Below are 20,369 nucleotides of genomic sequence, written 5' to 3' on the forward strand. Positions count from 1 at the left end.
TACAATGAGAAAAATGCTTTAGTTTTTCGATAATGAATACCGCGAACTCTCTAGTTTCGATGAAGGGTGCAAGTTGGTTCACTCTGTAGATACCCTATTGCTAGCTTCTTTTCAAGTCCGGTGAGTCGAGTATATGTGTAGTGGGGGAACTTAAACTTTCCGCTTCACTGATATTTTCCTATATACGTTTCAAAACTTGAGCCATTTTCAACGTAAACGTCTTGTGAAGTGTCCGCTACCCTTTTACATACTGACAGGTGGTGCACTGATGTAAAGACGACTGAGTTTGGTACCTTTGAATTGCGAATGATCCTCATCAATTTGTGCGCTAGTATTTTATAAAGATGATTTAAAAGCATCTTTTGATATTTGACCATATTCCCTTAATATATTTAAAATATGTTTATTCCAAATAAGACTTTTTGGGAAGTTTGATGAATTTAAAAATTTATACAAATGACTTTCAAATGATTCAAGTCTTTTACTATTTGTAATCAAATCTGACACAAAATCAACTAGATTGTAGATCTTACCATTGACTATAACTTCATTCTTTATGTCATCAATTTGTAAATGTTCATTTTCGGCGAGATAGGTCAAGGGTCTCTTACATTGGGAACGACATGATTGAGGTAATAAGTCTGCAATACTTGCTAAGACTTTAGACAAATCTTCTTCTTGTTTTGATGTTGGTGGTGGTTGTGGTGGTGAATTCTGAGGCTGGGTGTGATTAATGACATTTAGTTTGAGTGTTCTTTCACGGTAGGGTTTATGCCTATCGACACGTCGAAGGGCATTATGCAGCCAAATTAGTTTTTCATCGTCGGCAATTGTCTCATTGGTAATAAGTTTATTAAGATTATCTTCAAAGTGATCTTTTGGGGAAAGGGCGAGTTCTATTGGAGCTAATTTATAGGGTTTAACCCATGTCTAGGGAATACTTTTTACACGTCCCGCGATTATTGGCAGTAACAGTGAAACGAAGCTACCGCCCGCTTGAAAAAGCCATTTTCTTTTAAAATGATTTCTCTTATTTTTGCAAGCTAGGGCACGTAAAAAACAAACCGCAGTTTCGAATTAACGGACGGCAAATAAATGTCTGTTTTCGTGTAGTTTCTTCAGTGTCATGATGACATCTAAAGAACTTCTGTACTGTTCACTGGTAGATATACGGTAATTTTATTGTCAAAAATATATGAGAGTACACGTGACTCTTCAGGTGTTTTTTTATTGAGATCCAATAGAATGCAACCATAGGGTGTATTTGTATCCTGATTGTATTCCGAGAGTATAAATTTCGGTTCATCTGGATATATCTGTTTGTTTAAAGTCATGAGGAACTGGAATCACGTAAAACCCTGTAGGTGATATAGTAAGTACAATTCAAAGCAAGTGTTCTCATACATTTGCTCTGATGAAAGAGATTGTGGAGAACAACGGTTACGGAAAATCTTCTCATGATGAGATCGGACCGTGAATAATTGTAACAAGAACGGTCTCCAGAGACCTTCTTCAATAGATTCAGCTAGCTCATCAATAATCAAAACGAGTTTGGTTCAATTACATTAAAATTTTCATTTTATAACCATTTTGAATTATTTTCGTTAAAAGTGCTTTTTCGCCAGACGTTGATAGCACGGCAAGAAATGATCTGAAAGGAGTTTTAAATTGGTTAAATAAAAAAACATGTTTTTTAAACTGGAAGTAAGGAGCGATATTAAAACTTAAAACGAACAGAAATTATTCCGCATATGAAAGGGGCTGTCCCCTCCTCAATGCCTCGCTCTTTACGCTAAAGTTTTTTATTGCGTTAAAAAATAAAGTTGTGAGACAGAGTCAAACTTTAGCCTACAGAGCGAGGCGTTGAGGAGGGGACATCCCCTTTTCGTATACATAACAATTTCTGTTTGTTTAGAGTTTTAATGTTGCTTCTTACTTTGATTTATAAAAACTTGTTTTTTATTTAATTTCTGATCATTTTTTAGTTAATGCAGCTTTTCTTTTCGCTCACCGTCATTGAATAAGTAAACAAATTTTGCATAAAAATTTTACTTTTCTTTTACTAAATGGCCGTCTCTAAATTTGGCTCTGACGTAATTTAAAAATTAATTTACGTAACGAACTTCTATATTCGATTATTTTTCTTCTGGCAAAAAATACAAAGTTGCAGATTTTTGCAGATATGAGCTTGAAACCTACGTAATAGGGTTTTCTGATACGCTGAATCTGACGGTGTGATTTTCATTGAAATTCTGTCACTTGTAGGGGATGTTGCCCCCTCTTTAAAAAATCCGGTAAATTTTCTCAGGCTCGTAGCCTTTGATGAGTAATACTAAAATTGATAAAATTTATATATTTAGAATCAGCATTATAAGCCCATTCTTTTGATACATTTATTGACATCAAAATTCCGTTTTTAAAAGTTTCGATTACTGTTGAGTCGTACTCCTTGTTTTTAATTATTACGTATGTGTTATTACGAATATGAAAAGGTTGTCCCATTAGTCAATACCACGCTCTTTACGTTAAAAATTAAAAAATTTTGCTCTTTTGAAAGCACTAAAAAACTGTAGTGTAAAGAGTGAGGTATTGACTTGGGGGAGAACCCCCTCATATACGTAATAATTTCTGTTCGTTTTAAGTTCTAATGTTTCTTATTACTTTCAGTTGAAAAAACTTGTTTTTTTTATTTAATTTCTGATAGTTTTTTAAATAATGCTTGGAAATCCGGCACCCCCTTCATAAAAATGTCCCTTACCCCTAAGAAACATCCTCCACAGAAAGATTCTCCCGAGTAACCCCCTCCTCCCGCCCCCCAACCAGAAAAAATGCTTCCTGAAAATGTCTGTATACTTCCCGATAACCAATACAATATGCAAGCAATGGGTAAAGTTCATAACTTGCAGCCCTTCCCCTGGGAACTGTGGAGGATTAAGTCATCCTAAAACACATATTTATTAGATTTTCGATTATTTTGAACAAAATGGCTATCTAAAAATTTTAATTGGGTGACGTTGAGAAAAAAATGAGCGTGGGAGGGGGCCTAGTTGACCTTCATTTTTTTGGTCGCTTAAAAAGGGCACTAGGACGTTTAATTTACGTTCCAATGAGCCCTCCTACGATATTCTAGGACCACTGGGTCAATACGATTACCTCTGGGAAAAAAACAAATAAACACGCATCCGTGATCTTTCTTCTGGCAAAAAATGAAAAATTCCACATTTTTGTAGATAGGAGCTTGAAACCTCTACAGTAGGGTTCTGTGATACGCTGAATATGATGGTGTATGCATGATACGCTGATTTGGTTGTGGTGGTGAATTCTGAGACTGGGTGTGATTAATGACATTTAGTTTGAGTGGTCTTTCACGTTAGGGTTCATGCCTATCGACACGTCGAAGGGCATTATGCAGCCAAATTAGTTTTTCATCGTCGGCAATTGTCTCATTGTTAATAAGTTTATTAAGATTATCTTCAAAGTGATCTTTTGGGGAAAGGGCGAGTTCTATTGGAGCCAATTTGTAGGGTTTAACCCATGTCTAGGGAATACTGATTACAAGTCCCGCGATTATTCGCAGTAACAGTGAAACGAAGCTACCGCCCGCTTGAAAAAGCTATTTTCTTTAAAATGATTTCTCTTATTTTTGCAAGCTAGGGCACGTAAAAAAGAAAGACGTTGCTTGATCCGTTGCTTAATTACTTCTTGCAGTTGAACATTGCCTTCAATAAAATTTAAACAAAGTTTGGATAGGAGATAATTGAATTCATTGACAATGTCATGTTTGAGTTTAGCCTGCCTAAACCACAGTTTTGAATTAACGGACGGCAAATAAATGTCTGTTTTCATGTAGTTTCTTCAGTGTCATGATGACAACTAAAGAACTTCTGTACTGTTCACTGGTAGATTTACGGTAATTTCATTGTCAAAATATATGAGAGTACACGTGACTCTTCGGGTGTTTTTTGATTGAGATCCGATCCAATAGAATGCAACCATAGGGTGTATTTGTATCCTGATTGTATTCCGAGAGTATAAATTTCGGTTCATCTGGATATATCTGTTTGTTTAAAGTCATGAGGAACTGGAATCACGTAAAACCCTGTAGGTGATATAGTAAGTATAATTCAAAGCAAGTGTTCTCATACATTTGCTCTGATGAAAGAGATTTTGGAGAACAACAGTTACGGAAAATCTTTCATGATGAGATCGGACTGTGAATAATTGTAACAAGAACGGTCTCCAGAGACCTTCTTCAATAGATTCAGCTAGCTCATCAATAATCAAAACGAGTTTGGTTCAATTACATTAAAATTTTCATTTTATAACCATTTCGAATTATTTTCGTTAAAAGTACTTTTTCGCCAGACGTTGATGGCACGACAAGAAATGATCTGAAAGGAGTTTTAAATTGGTTAAATAAAAAAACATGTTTTTTAAACTGGAAGTAAGGAGCGATATTAAAACTTAAAACGAACAGAAATTATTCCGCATATGAAAGGGGCTGTCCCCAACTCAACGCCTCGCTCTTTACGCTAAAGTTTTTTATTGTTTTAAAAAATAAAGTTGTGAGACAGAGTCAAACTTTAGCGTAACGAGCGAGGCGGTGAGGAGGGGACATCCCCTTTCATATACAGAATAATTTCTGTTCGTTTTAAATTTAAATGTCGCTCCTTACTTTCAGTTTAAAAAACTTGTATTTTATTTAATTTCTGATCATTTTTTAGTTAATGGAGCTTTTCTTTTCGCTCACCGTCATTGAATAAGTAAACAAGATTTGCATAAAAATTTTACTTTTCTTTTACTAAATGGCCGTCTCTAAATTTGGTTCTGACGTAATTTAAAAATTAATTTACGTAACGAACTTCTATATTCGATTATTTTTCTTCTGGCAAAAAATACAAAGTTGCAGATTTTTGCAGATATGAGCTTGAAACCTACGTAATAGGGTTTTCTGATACGGTGAATCTGACGGTGTGATTTTCATTGAAATTCTGTCACTTGTAGAGGATGTTTCACCCCTCTTTAAAAAATCCGGTAAATTTTCTCAGGCTCGTAGTCTTTGATGAGTAATACTAAGCTTAATAAAATTTATATATTTAGAATCAGCATTATAAGCCCATTCTTTTGATACATTTATTGACATCAAACTTCCGTTTTTAAAAGTTTCGATTACTGTTGAGTCGTATTACTTGTTTTTAATTATTACGTATGTGTTATTACGTATATGAGAAGGTTGTCCCATTAGTCAATACCACGCTCTTTACGTTAAAAATTAAAAATTTTTGCTCTTTTGACAGCACTAAAAAAACTGTAGCGTAAAGAGTGAGGTATTGACTTGGGGGAGAACCCCCTCATATACGTAATAATTTCTGTTCGTTTTAAGTTCTAATGTTTCTTATTACTTTCAGTTGAAAAAACTTGTTTTTTTATTTAATTTCTGATCGTTTTTAAAATAATGCTTGGAAATCCGGCGCCCCCTTCATAGAAATGTCCCTTACCCCTAAGAAACATCCTCCACGAAAAGATTCTCCCGATTAACACTCTCCTCCCACCCCCCAAACCAGGAAAAAATCCTTCCTGAAAATGTCTGTATACTTCCCAATAACCAATACAATATGCAAGCAATGGGTAAAGTTCATAACTTGTAGCCCTTCCCCTTGGAACTGTGGGGGATTAAGTCATCCTAAAACACATATTTATTAGATTTTCGACTATTCTGAACAAAATGGCGATCTAAAAATTTTAATTGGGTGACGTTGAGAAAAAATGAGCGTAGGAGGGGGCCTAGTTGCCCTTCGTTTTTTTAGTCACTTAAAAAGGGCACTAGGACGTTTAATTTACGTTCCAATGAGCCCTCCTACGATATTCTAGGACCACTGGGTCAATACGATTACCTCTGGGAAAAAAACAAATAAACACGCATCCGTGATCTTTCTTCTCGCAAAAAATGAAAAATTCCACATTTTTGTAGATAGGAGCTTGAAACCTCTACAGTAGGGTTCTGTGATACGCTGAATATGATGGTGTATGCATGATACGCTGATTTGGTTGTGGTGGTGAATTCTGAGACTGGGTGTGATTAATGACATTTAGTTTGAGTGGTCTTTCACGGTAAGGTTTATGCCTATCGACACGTCGAAGGGCATTATGCAGCCAAATTAGTTTTTCATCGTCGGCAATTGTCTCATTGTTAATAAGTATATTAGGATTATCTTCAAAATGATCTTTTGCGGAAAGGGCGAGTTCTATTGGAGCTAATTTGTAGGGTTTAACCCATGTCTAGGGAATACTGTTTACAAGTCCCGCGATTATTGGCCGTAACAGTGAAACGAAGCTACCGCCCGCTTGAAAAATCTATTTTCTTTTAAAATGATTTCTCTTATTTTTGCAAGCTAGGGCACGTAAAAAAGAAAGACGTTGCTTGATCCGTTGCTTAACTACTTCTTGCAGTTGAACATTGCCTTCAATAAAATTTAAACAAATTTTGGATAGGAGATAATTGAATTCATTGACAATGCCATGTTTGAGTTTAGCCTGCCTAAACCGCAGTTTTGAATTAACGGACGGCAAATAAATGTCTGTTTTCATGTAGTTTCTTCAGTGTCATGATGACAACTAAAGAACTTCTGTACTGTTCACTGGTAGATATATGGTAATTTCATTGTTAAAAATATATGAGAGTACACGTAACTCTTCGGGTGTGTTTTGATTGAGATCCAATAGAATGCAACCATAGGGTGTATTTGTATCCTGATTGTATTCCGAGAGTATAAATTTCGGTTCACCTGGATATATCTGTTTGTTTAAAGTCATGAGGGAACTAGAATCACGTACAACCATGTAGGTGATATAGTAAGTACAATTCAAAGCAAGTGTTCTCATACATTTGCTCTGATGAAAGAGATTGTGGAGAACAACAGTTACAGAAAATCTTTTATTATGAGATCGGACCGTGAATAATTGTAGCAAGAACGGTCTCCAGAGACCTTCTTCAATAGATTCAGCTAGCTCATCAATAATTAACCACGAGTTTGGTTCAATTACATTAAAAATTTCATTTTATAACGATTTCGAATTATTTTCGTTAAAAGTGCATTTTAGGGGGTCTTTCTCCCTTTTTTCGAAAATCAGCCAAATTTTCTCAGGCGCGTAACTTTGATGGGTAAGCTTAAACTTGATGAGACTTATATATTTGAAATCAGAATTAAAATCTCATTCTTTTGATGTATCTATTGGTATCAAAATTCCGTTTTTTAGAGTTTCAGTTACCATTGAGCCGGGTCGCTCTTTACTTACAGTTCGTTACCACGATCTGTTTGATACATATTTCTCTTCTCGCTGTCAAAATAAAACTAACCGAACCTAACCATTATCAGTTGAATAAATACCTATGTTCAAGAAGATAAGAAATTAAATACATATTTTTTTTAATGTAAATAATAGCACTGCAAATACTTTTAAAACATGTTCATAAGCAATAATCAACAATATTAAAAACCACTAATAAATAGTAACTTAAAAACGCTTGAACATTAAAAATACACATACAAAAGGATCCCAGCCCGAGGGCGGGGCGACAGGCGCTGCAATTGCAGGCTACAGATTGCGAACAGAAGGCATGGCGGTCGAAGGCTGTGCCCCGGGCCGGACTGGGCCGGCGACGGACACGGGGTGCATGAAAATTAATTGTATAAATATCAAATAATTTTTAATTAGAGATATAGAAATAAAACACTGGTAAATTAAAAGAAGAACAACAACAATGATTTCACCTTGCGCAAAAAAATAAAAACGCTATATATAAAAACACTACATATAAAAAACACTGTTGAGGTGGAGAGTTAACGGACCCTCCTTCCACCAACAATTCTATTTTCTCCTGACCGAGGCGTTGCGTATACTCTACATATACATCTGGATCTGAAGTTAAGTAATGTCCGTGTGGTAGTACCTTCACACTATCCCCGCCTACATATACTTTGTCCAATTAGGCTGACATGGCATTTTTCTCAACTCTACCTGTGTATTTCGTCAACTTTAAAGAGCAAATCGCCATGACCTTCGCTCTTGGAATAAATTATTTTCTACTCTGTTTTTATAAACATTTATGTCGAAATTTTCCTTTACATAGTTTTTAGTCACCCCATTGCAGACTTTTTTTATTTCCTCATTGTGCATTTGCACACAGTACACCTTCTAACCTGCAAGCACACCATTGGAAATCAAGTCACTCTCCGTCTTGGACTTTAAAAATATCGGACTTATTTGGGGCTTGGCGCTTCACTAGCTCCGGGCAAATGGACTTATACCAGTTGGTGTAGCCCATTCAAATGCTAATTTGCTCACCATTTTCCAAATCTTCAAATAAACTTTCAGTTTTAACTCTTAGAAAAAATGAGTCTGTATCCCCTTAATAAACTTGAACTTGCCCCTCCCCCGGCCATTGGAGCTCACATACATTGTAATAAAATTCCAACATGAGTTTCTTGTGAATTTCTAAAATGACGCTGCATGTGGCAATATTTCTATTTAATACTACGCTTCTTTTTCTTATGTAAAAGCACCATATTGGAGTCTATGATCGTGAACGATGTGAGATTCACGTCAGCAAGGATTCGAGCACATTCTTTTGGGTTATACCTTTACAACGACTCCTATGGTGCACACTTTCGCACATCTTACCAAACGATGAATTTAAAATGAGTTTAAAGATTTCTTTTTCAACCTTAGTTTTTGCCTCAAAAGGTTTACTGACAAAGGTGTCAATAAACGTCTTCATATATGGCTTCTGATCGAACTGGTGGGCTCTATGAATCTTTCTGACCTTGAAACCGTTGTCCAGAATCCACCGCAAAATAACGTAGTGTACAAAAATATTCTGTTTCGGTTGAAGGTCGGCAATACGCCTTTAATTTGAAGGTGTCCAGTGCATACCCCCATCCTCTACCAAAGAAGTATTTTCGGTACTCAGCGAATCCCTAGGCACCGGTCTGCTTATGCACGGGAAAACAAAATCCAAATCATGAAGTCCCACTGGTATTTCACCATCAATCTAAAAAAAACTATCCTTGCGGTCAATTCTCCTCAGCAGTGACAATGTCGGAGAAACCTGAATCACAAGGATTGTCCAGTAACTTGTAATTCTCATACGGTAACGAACAGCTAGACGGTACCGACAGATAAAGGGAGTACATATTTAAACAAACCGCATCCGACTTTTCACCGGTGCGTTGTCCCATAGGGCAAGTTTCCATGATACGATCTCCATGAAAAAATTCCCTCCCTTCATTGATCTCTCTAAAAACAAGCTCGATTCACGTCGGTGATCAGTCCAATTTTCTCTTTGCTGATTTTAAGAATTAAATCCATCACCAAATGAGGAGTTGAAAAATAATACCCCAAATCCAACCCAAATTTGTCATTAATTTTGTTTGTGTTTTTTCATTCAATATTGAACAACGTCAATAGATCACTTGCTAGGTACATTTTAGAATAATCCTCCCCATTTCTACACCCTCCCTTGGTCCAAACTTTCTTAGCAAATTAGAAGTCGGCAGTGGTGCATTTACAATTGCATTTTCATTACGTGAAGTGAATTATAAAACGTTTGGATGGGTGGCAATTTTTCCTCACGTAGTTTCAAGGCGGGGTTGTAGTACCCGTGCTGGCATATACCCTTACACGGTAATAAATCATACATTTTGTCATCGACGAAGCGCTGTTTAAGCAGGCGGAAACTATTAAAATTGTTGCTTTTCTTTACTTGAAGTAATTGACTTAGGAATTTGGGCAGAAAAAGTAAGAATTTGAAAAACAGATTTCATTCAAGTAAGTATTACCATTATCAATTGTTTTCCATTGAATTCTAAGAGCAGCCATTTCCCCTTGCAAACCCAACACATTTCTTTATTTTAAATAACCAACTTATCCACTGGTAATAGACGCAATGGATGATTTACGTTGCGCAGCCGCAAAACTTACTTATTGGCTCTTTTAATAAGTGCAACCATTGCTGCGCCCACACGATCTTACCCACGCAATGTCTCAAATACCTCAACCAATTGCATGATATTAGTAGCATCTCTCTGAGCGTGGATATAAGAGATGGCAATGGCTTCAAGTTCTTTAACACGGTTCTATTTCAATGGATCGTACACATCCGCGAGTTTAGCTTCGATGTCTAAAACAACTTTGTCGCTCTGCAAGAGCGAACTCCAAAAATTCTTGAATCGCAATATGGCATTGTCACCAGAAACTGACTCAGCGGATTGGTACCCATGACGCTTACAGTGCCTCAAGTTTTTTTTAAAAATTTAACTCGGTATGGAAACCTGATATACAAATTGGACAATATTCACGTGAAGTATGGTCTTTCCCTTGTTATTAAACCCGAATAATATTTGTAATAGGTAAAAAATGTTCAACTGAATCAGGTTCACTAGCAGGCTCGTTACGAAGCCATACCCAGTGTTTCACCGAATCTATGGAGGGAGCCCTCACTGAATATATTACCCTATTTTTATCTTTACGAACTGTGTCTAGCTCTAAAACTGTAACGCCAGTCTTTAAATGCTCACTCACCCTCTCAAGAAAATCTATCCCCTCTAATGTTACAGGATATTGCCCTCTTTCAACAGTTAAAGTCTACTTTAGGAGACTCTGTCCCGTACCATACCGTCTAACTGCCATACCATCCAATAGTCTCTTACTGACATACTTTTGCAGTGGTTTAGGAGCTGCAATGAGAAATGCGTATTTGAAGCACTCTAGCCCCATCTCAAAACAAAATTGTTGTACGTCTTGAAAACCCCTCAAATCTGAATTACATTTTACAGCCCCCCCCTAGCCTCTTGAGACAAATTCTTTTTAAATTTTGTAACATTTACTTCTATGCTTTCGAAAAATAATACCACTGAACCACTCCCTTTTTCATTGTAACTATCTACCTTATTAAAAATACTACCCACCCACTCTGAAGAAAACACCCAGAAAATAATGCAAGTCCAGTTATAGTGTCTTCATTTCCGCCTGTATGTAATGCGAGTACTACTCTCCGGAGTGTAGGGAACTGCCAAACTCCGGAGTATCCTGAGTCTGCAGCAAGACCGAGACCAGCTATGAGAGTATCTAAAGAAAAGTTGTAGGAAGCTACACTAACGTGGTTCACACCCCCGCTTAACCCCCCTCCGGTTCATTTTCCTCGGGGCCCGTACTGAAACAGAGACGGTCACGGAATTGGGTCGGTGGTGACAGGATAGGTGTCTCCATGCCGTCAATATAGGCCCCTTGAGTCTTTGGTAATGTTAGTCGGTGAACCTACAAAATAATAACAGCTTATTCCCCTTTGAAAGCAAAGTCTATTTTAGCTTAGTACATTCTTACCTTAATTAATGCCCACTTGTTTATTCCAATACTTTTAGGAGCCACTTACTTCCACTCCAGAGACAAAATAATAAAGGATTACTAGTTCTGAAAGAATATGTTGCGTCTCCTGTTTCGTTACCAAACAAATCATGTACTCAGAGCTATATGTTGTACTGAATATCTTACCAGTTAACCAGTTTTTAATTTTTGAGTCAGTTCTTTTTATTGTTCAGTATCGTACGAAGGCATTCCCTGTGTACTTTTATGAATCTGAGCTGTTACAGGTATTGGATGTGGTGGTTCACGTCGACAGTCCAGGAGGCATCGGATGGTCCGTCAGCCGCTAATGAAATCCGAGAGATCGCGTTTTTCACTAAGAAATAGTTTAGTTACAGTATAAAATGGGTTTGGTAAAAATTGTAATCTATCTCTTCCCCTATCTACACTAAAAAATAAAGTTAAAGAATGCTTAATGAAGATGTAATTTGTTAATATGTAGTAGTATGTGTACAAATATGTATGTATATATTGGTATATGTATATGTATGTGCTTGTACATATATCTGTACCCCACCCTTTTGTATGGCGTGTTTGGAGAGGAGTTGTTCCCTTTTCCCCTGTTGATAAGTTGAACAAAGTTAGTAATTTTTTGGAATTTGTTTTTGGTGGCTTGAGGAGTCTGGAAAGGTGAGCTACTTATCGTTTTGTATTTTATTCTTAAGGGTAGCTTGAAATAGAAAATTGAAGATTTTGGTTTAAATTTATATAAGTGAGTCATGTTAACAATAACTAAATACAGCAAAAATTGAATTATTAACAGAAAACTTTGAATTAACAAGTATCACAGACGGTAAGTATTTTCTTTGGCTTTATATTCAATTCAATTCAAACTTTTTATTTCCTCCGAATACGAAGAGTAAAAAAAAAAATAATAACCGCTAATCAACAGGACATAAAATTATTTTAAACTATGTAACAGCAAATACTCAAAGGTTTTGAATCGAAACTACCACACAAATTAGCACTTTATTCAATAGATAAAAAATTAACGCTTCAAAAATTAACACTTCATTCAAAAATTAAATAAAATAAAATAAATTAAGCATTGTGCTCAGCTCTATATAAATTATGAGAAAAAAACATTTAATTTGGATAAAAAATTCCTTTGCTTTTTCTCCAAAACATCAACAGGGTTTTTCTTTTATATGCATTCATTAAAAAAGTATTTGATTCAGATTTAGAAAAGCGGCAAAGGAACTTAGCAAAATTGAAAAATGTGGTTTTTACATGCGCAATATTACTAATTCTAAAAAACGGGAGAAGCGATGAAAAAAATAAAATTTGAGGCAAAGCGACTGTATTATAGACCCGAGCCAGTGATTTCCGAGATAGAAGATCGCGAAGACAAATTACAGCCCCGAAACTAGACGCTATTCTACTTTTAACTGCTTTAGAAATAGAAGCACGGCATAGAGCTAAAGCTGGTCCATAAGGTACACCAAGATATAAAAAAGATTCCAAAGGTTTTAAAATACTATCATAAATACGGACAGAAATTTCTGAATTAACGAGATCATTAGCGTTAGGACCAAGAATTAAAAACTGACACTTTTCAGGGCGAAAACGAAGTCCATGCTCACTAAAAACCTTTGTTAAAAAATCTACATTTTGTTGAAGTGACTGAAGCGATCGACTCAAAAGGAGTAAATCATCTGCGGAAGCAATCCACGACAGAACATAACCTTTACCATAAATAAAAGTCAACTGAATTTGATCAAATAGCCCCGAAACAGTAATATTGAAAATCAAAGGAGAAATAATGCTTCCTTGTCTCAGCCCCCTACATAACTTAACATTATAATCACTAAACTGATTCTTCCACTTAATACGAATACGAGAGGAGCCATACAACTTTTTTAAAACCAAAACTACTGGTAGTGGGACATTATTCTTCAGAAGTGCAGTCATAGCCCAAGAATGGATAATTGAATCATACTCCGCCGCAAAATCTAATGCAAGTGTATACACTCTATCCCATTGCTTACAAAAGGATATTATTCCTGAAAGGAGGGTATGAGCAACATCCATGCTTAGACCCTTGCGGAACCCAATTTGATTCAGGCCTTGGTTACAAGACTACAAATACTTTAATAAAACTAACTCAAAAACATTGCTAATCTGGCACGAAACAGTAATCGGCCTGTAATCAGAACATCGATTCGCATTCTCTCCTTTTTTTGAAAGGGTGAAGTGGTAGCACGAGAAAAGCTAGTTTTCCTCTAGATTCTTTCTATAATATTTTATAGTAAACGAAAACATTCTATTCTTCAAACCTTTTTTACATGTGAGCTACAAAAGTTTTATACAACACTTTAAATGTGATAAGCAAAACATTCCGAAATAAAGAATAATTTTCTATTTTTGTCATGCAATGGTTTCATCATAACGCTTCTCATCAAATTCGAGTTTAATAAGCTGCATGTAACCAAAACATAAGGCTTCAAAATGACTACATACCCCCTTGTGCTTGTAAGGGAGGAGGGGGCCTTACTTAAAAAGGGCACTAAAACTTTTAATTTCCGTTTGAATTAGCCCTCTCCTGATCTTCTAAGACCATTGGTTCGATACGATCATTCTTGAAAAAAAAAACAAATAAACACGCTTCCGTGATCTTTGTTCTGGCAAAAATACAAAATTCCACATTTTTGTAAGCAGGAGCTTCAAACTTCTACAGTACGGTTCTCTGATATGCTCAATCTGATGGTGTGATTTTCATTAAGATCGCGTTTTTTAGGGGCATTTCCTTCTTTTTCGAAAATCAGGTAAATTTTCTAAGGTTCGTTGCTTTTGATAAATTTCACGATTTATTTGATGTTTCAATTGTTGTAAAAACTCCCTCTTTTAGAGTTTCGGTTACTATTTTGGCCAAGACGAGAAAACAAAGAGAATAGTTTTTGGTTTCCTTGGCTTTCGGTAAAGTTTTTATTAAGAGATCCACGAATCTTTCAATAGTTAGCTTCTTAGATATATTTAGATTAGATTCTATTATATAATTAGATTAGATATAATAATTAGATTTGATTTGCTTGAATTTATGAGCTATATAAAAAAACAGATGCATTCAGGGTAAAATCCCTAGTTCTGGAAAAAAAATCAGCTGTTTACATGCTTTTGAAGAAACAACTAGCTTTTTGGTAGAGATAGCATTGAAATACAAAGACACTTGGAAATTAGAACAGAAATTAGCGGTACTACTCAAGGTCTATTAAAAATAATACCACGGCATAAAAAATACTACCTCCCAAAAATTTGCCACGTGCTGTGCTTTGTGCACTGCGCGGAACACATCTTATTTGAGCATCATAGTTTTTCGCTGACTTATCATATAAGCCAGAATTAATTTTGTATTGCTCTATAGCAAGTTCTCCTTAACTGACTTCTGATATGACAAAAAAGGACAACTTGTATGGGATGCAACTACAAGCAAAAATGTCTCATCTCTGGATGCTCACTCTTCAGGGCCCATTATTGCCTCGTGTGGTAATACCGCTTTCAGTCTATCCCTTTTCAGGAAAAATAGGACGGGAAACTGGAAGCAATAAAAGCAGTCCAGATGTGCAGTTTTTTTCTAAATGCATATATATATAAGTTTATCGTTTATCCTTATCAAAGCAGTTTTTTCTAGACCAAAACATGCAAAAAAAAAAAAAACTATTTTTATGCATGCATCTCTTAGACAATTTACTCTTTTCTTTTGAAACAACATTAAAAAGCTATTTTGTATTTATTTATCAAAGTTATTTTTAAAATTTGCAATCTATTGATTTACAAAGTTACTTCAAGTTGAACTACCCTCCTTTCCCCAAATAATGCCTGCACTACTACAACTACTATTAACTCACCGCAGCACCAAGCCGCCTGAACATTCAAAGCCTCCCTTTTTACACCCTCCCACGAAGCTCCCATTTCCTTTAAATCTTTCTTTATGACGTCCTCCCACCCCAGACGAGGACGGCCTGCTTTCCGTTTAGCGATAGCCATTGGCCGAAAAGAATAATCTTCGGCAATCTGTCATCCTTCATCCGCACAACGTGCCCTAGCCACCTCAACCTTTCTTTCATTATGCCCTAGAGAGCGGGCCCTATTGAACTACATTTTTCGTACAGCCTATTGTTTGAAATACGATCAGTCAGCCGGGTACCCAGAACAACCTTAAGCAATTTCTCTGGAAAACATCTAGCAAATCTTCATCCGCTTTTCGAAGCGCCCATGCTTCAGAGCAATATTTGACCACTGTCATCACTGTACCTTCCAATATTCTAATCTTGGTTTGCATACTTATCTCCTATTCCTCCTAACGTTTTTCAACTGTGAAAATAAAAACCTGGGTCTTGGCTATTCTACCTTTAACATCTTACCTACTACCGCCGCCCTTGTCAGTGCCGCAGCCTAGGGGGTTAAAACTATCTTCTTGAAGAGTCTACTTGTTGTCCAGTATCTCTTTCTCATTTTTGCTTATTCCCAGTCTTTATAACTTAGCACTCCGGATTTAGATTTTTAAAAGTGTTTCATCACCTGAAACAGCAAAGTCTCTATAAGTTCATTCATTTCGCTCAAACTTTCTTCTAGGATGCTTAAATCATCAGCAAAATCTAAGTCCAGGAGACTTTTTCCTCCCCATTTAATTCCGTGGTCTCCCATTGCCTTTCCTGTGCTCCTTAAGACAAAGTCCATCAAAATAATCCATATAAATGGGGATAGAACACAACCCTATTGAGCTCCTGATTTAATACAAAACCAGCTGCTAACCTCATTTCCTACCTTAACCGCAGCACTGTTATTCTCGTACATAGCACTAATCACTTTAATGTATTTGTCTGGTATACCACACAAGGATAAAGCCTTTACTAAAGCTCTTCTATCAACAGAATTGAACGCTTGCTCATAATCTATAAAACTGAGAACCAAAGGTGTTTGGCAATTCAGGCACTTCTCAATTATTAGCCTAAGAGTGAAAATTTGATCGACGCATCCTCTACCTTTTCTAAAACTGCAATGTTCTTCTCTTAAAACTTTGTCTAAGGCATCTCTCAGTCTAAAAAGTATCATATTACCAAGTAATTTGCTACCTACAGAGACCAGACTAATGCCTCGATAATTACGACCCTCACTCTTATCACCTTTCTTATAAAGTGGCTTAATTAAGGTTTTCCTAAAATCGTTAGGTACTTCGCCTTTTTCAAAAATCGTATTCATAATCTTCAGTAACTTATTTCTAACCTCAGAGCCACAATATTTAAAAAACTCATTTACCACCCTATCAGCACCTGGAGCCTTATTATTTTTTTAATCTTTTTAGTACTGTCGCTAATTTTTCCTCACAAAAAAATATTCCTTCACATCCAAGGTATCACAAAATTTTTTATTTTCCTCTATATATTTTCCTGCAACTCTATCTCGGTTTAGCAAATTCTCAAAATGTTCTGCCCATCTCTTCAATTCTTTCCTTATCGCTAATTGTGGCCCCATTCCTATCTTTAACTGGGACAAGTCTGGATTGACTACTCCCTCTCAATTTATTAACATGCCAGAACAATATTTTACTATTATGCCGTCTAGCTGCATCTTCCAGATCCTCGACAATTTTATCCATAGCTTCCACTTCACACCTCCTTAGTTCATATTTTAATGCTTTCTCCACTTTCTTTACATTCCTTTTTTTTTCATATACAAGCCTCCAAAATTTATTTAGCTATAAAGACTACCTAATATTCTACTAACTTAGTTTAGTCGCATTAAATGGTACTCAATTGGCTCTTAATTTTTTTTTTTTCGTTTTCCGAGCACCTCGATTTTTTGGGGGTATAATTTATTGATTTTGAGGAAACGATCTATCCCGCCTCCAACCAATTCTTGCCCGTTGTTACTAGATAAATGTGAAAGCAAACAATTTATTTCTTAAAAAAAAGAAAAGAAACGGCAGGCCTTAAAGATTTATCTATCTATAGACGTTATCTTTTAATCGGCTAATTTACATAAGTCAAATTTGATGGTTTTGAATTGGCTCTTTGTGTTTTAACCCAAAGTCTATGTGGCTTTGTCAACTATACCTTATCTATGCCCAAGGCACATCACGTGATAAAAAAGGGACTTTTGATGAATAATATGTATTTTGGCTTGATTTTAACATCAAATTATGGTAGTATACTAGCGGAATAGCGGCATCTAAAAGCCAGTGTCTAAGAAACCAGCTAAAAAGTAATTTCCGCAATAGCTTATCCTTACTACCAAACAGCCTTTTTCACGGCTATCAAAGCAAATGCTCGACGCTCGAAACTTTTTGTTCAGTTAAGTTAAAAATAAATAATTAAAATAAATTAATTAAAGAAAAAGTAAAATTATAGATGATTGGTCTTTGCTATCTCAAAATTTTGTTGAATAGGTTCGTCGTTTACGTCTTAACCCCAACTTTATTGTCTCTTTTGGACATTAATTCATACGAAAAAGTACAATAAACTTGTATTTTATGAAAGCTCTGGTTTAAAGGCTACATATATATATATATATATATATATATATATATATATATATATATATATAAAAATAAACCATGTTGCAGCGTTGGATTTCAAGATTTAGGCACTCTAATGTAACTGAATACGAAAAATGACGAACATTAATTGTTAAAACTGCTTGGGCTGGTAAATTAATTCAAATGGAAAATTTAAGTTGATATAGATACGTAGCAAATTTCTCTGTGAATCTAGAAATAACTGATTTTACGTGTTTGATTTGAAAAAAAAAGGATAAGCAACCGAGGGATAATACCCATCAAAAGCCAAATAAACTAAGAACTGTGATGGAGAAGTCAACCCCAGAATGCCCTAAAATCTGCGATGGAGACGTTTTCGAACACAATACAAATGAAAATGCCTTCAGCTTTTTCTTGCCTTAAACCTAGTAAAGAGCCAATTACAGCCATAGTGTTTTTGAAGCTATTGTCTTTACACATTTAACCCAAATTATTACTTCCATATATAGAGGCGCTTTAGCAAGATGGCACCCTGTAGTATAACGTCATCTACTATGAGGGCATTACACTTTCGGAAATGACACCACAATATATGTCAGTAGTATCTTGTGATAAAGATTTCATTTTACTCTGATGCTATAAATGCTAATTTATAGAATGAATATCAGTAGTATCTTTTATATGAGTCGTTAGACATGTCACTACGACCTTGTGTATGCTAAGTCTGGCGAAAATAAGGAGACAACACTGCTACCCATACGAAACAGCAATTTTACTTGTGTTCGAAGTACGAGACCTCAAAAGTTCAGGTTAGGGTTGCGACCATTGTGGTTCCCATTTCAATCCACAATCATTGTCGAGGTGTTTTAACCTCTTTTTAAATTCCCCAAAATTTATTTCTTCTGTAAAAATTTACTAAGATAAACGTATATATTAGTTCTCGTCCCTGAATTACCGGTGAACGAAGTTTTTCTCCTTGGAAAGTTGTTTCTCCAAAAAAAAAAAAAAATTTTTAACGTTTGAATTCATTATAGTTCAACTTCCAACTATAAGTTGATTCTTCATAAGAGGCTATAAAGCTGACGTCGGCAATCCTCAGCAGCCCTCGCTCGGATTTCAATCTCATGAACAGATGTGTTGAATGCCAAACTACTACAGTCTGGGTACTGAACAAGGCTTGATAAATTCTGTCATACATATCATTTCTTATGAAAGATTTATCCTATTCCTACAAAAAAGTCAAGAGAGCAGAAGTAATGGAGTTACACAAGACATTAATTCAGTTAATGTCCTTGAAGATTAATTCGAGTCCTTCATAAAAATCTTCGAGGATCTTTCACAGTCAAGGTGCAGATTAGCTGCCACTGCAGAATAGGGTGCAGAGGCATGGGCGCCCATAAGCTGAATTCCAGGGGGGGGGCAAACCTCGTCTAATTGGCACTTTTAATGCTATATAATAGAAACCTCAGAACAAAAATATAAAAATAAGGCAGCATCATTCAGCCAGGGGGAGGGGGGGGGCGAGAGGCGCCCTTGTCACATCCCCCCGCCCCAAAAAAATGCTCTGGATTCACCTTTGCATCATTATCTTATTTTGTTCTTATTTTATTATACACTATTATCTTACGTTACATATTATTACCTTGATTGTCAAAATAATATTTCTGGCAATTGGTTTAACATGATCTTTGAGATCTTCATTTGCTGAATCTTCACGGGAAACACAATTTGTAGGAATATTTGTCATGAAAACTAAATATTAAGAAATGGTATACATCTACCTTTTTTCAGGAAATATTTACAGATGAAGTAACAAACCAAAATCTAAAATTTATATTTTGTAGCAGAAAGTCCTTAGTTCCATTAAATAACGTTTACTATAAGGAAATATCAGCGTTTCTTATTGAATCCTTAAGTCTGAGTTACAATCATGTAAGAAGAGTGGCGTCAATCAGGTGGACAATGGGGCCTCTTCCCTCCCTGAAGAATTTGTTGCCTCCCCCAACCACCCAAGCCTTTGAAAAATACCTTGCTGGAATGTATTTTGATTGGAAAAATGCCCTTTTTGGTATTTTCACTGAAGGAATAAAAAAACAGATTTACCCCCCCCCCCTGATATTGAAAAACTATTCTGCAAGACAAGAGAAAAAATAATAATTAATTTGCTATGACTTACATGATAATCTTTCAGCCAAAGTAGAGAGCAATAAAGAAAGAAAAAATTCAGTGAATTTGATTTATTGATGCTATGTAAGAATATCATGCTGAGGCAAAATCATTTCGGATATGCCACAAAACTGACATTATCAGTTCTGAAACAGAACTATCTATATAAAGAATAAATAAAAAAATAATCCAAGCATGAGAAAACACAAATACAAATCTTTGATTTTTTTCTTAATATTTGACAAGAAAAAACACACACAATAAACAATTATATTTTATCAGGATAGAAATTTTTAGGAGACCCATA

The sequence above is a fragment of the Artemia sp. Qi Xiang Cuo genome, chromosome 12 (genome assembly GCF_049724085.1).
Source record: "Artemia sp. Qi Xiang Cuo chromosome 12, ASM4972408v1, whole genome shotgun sequence".
Classification (NCBI taxonomy): domain Eukaryota; kingdom Metazoa; phylum Arthropoda; class Branchiopoda; order Anostraca; family Artemiidae; genus Artemia; species Artemia sp. Qi Xiang Cuo.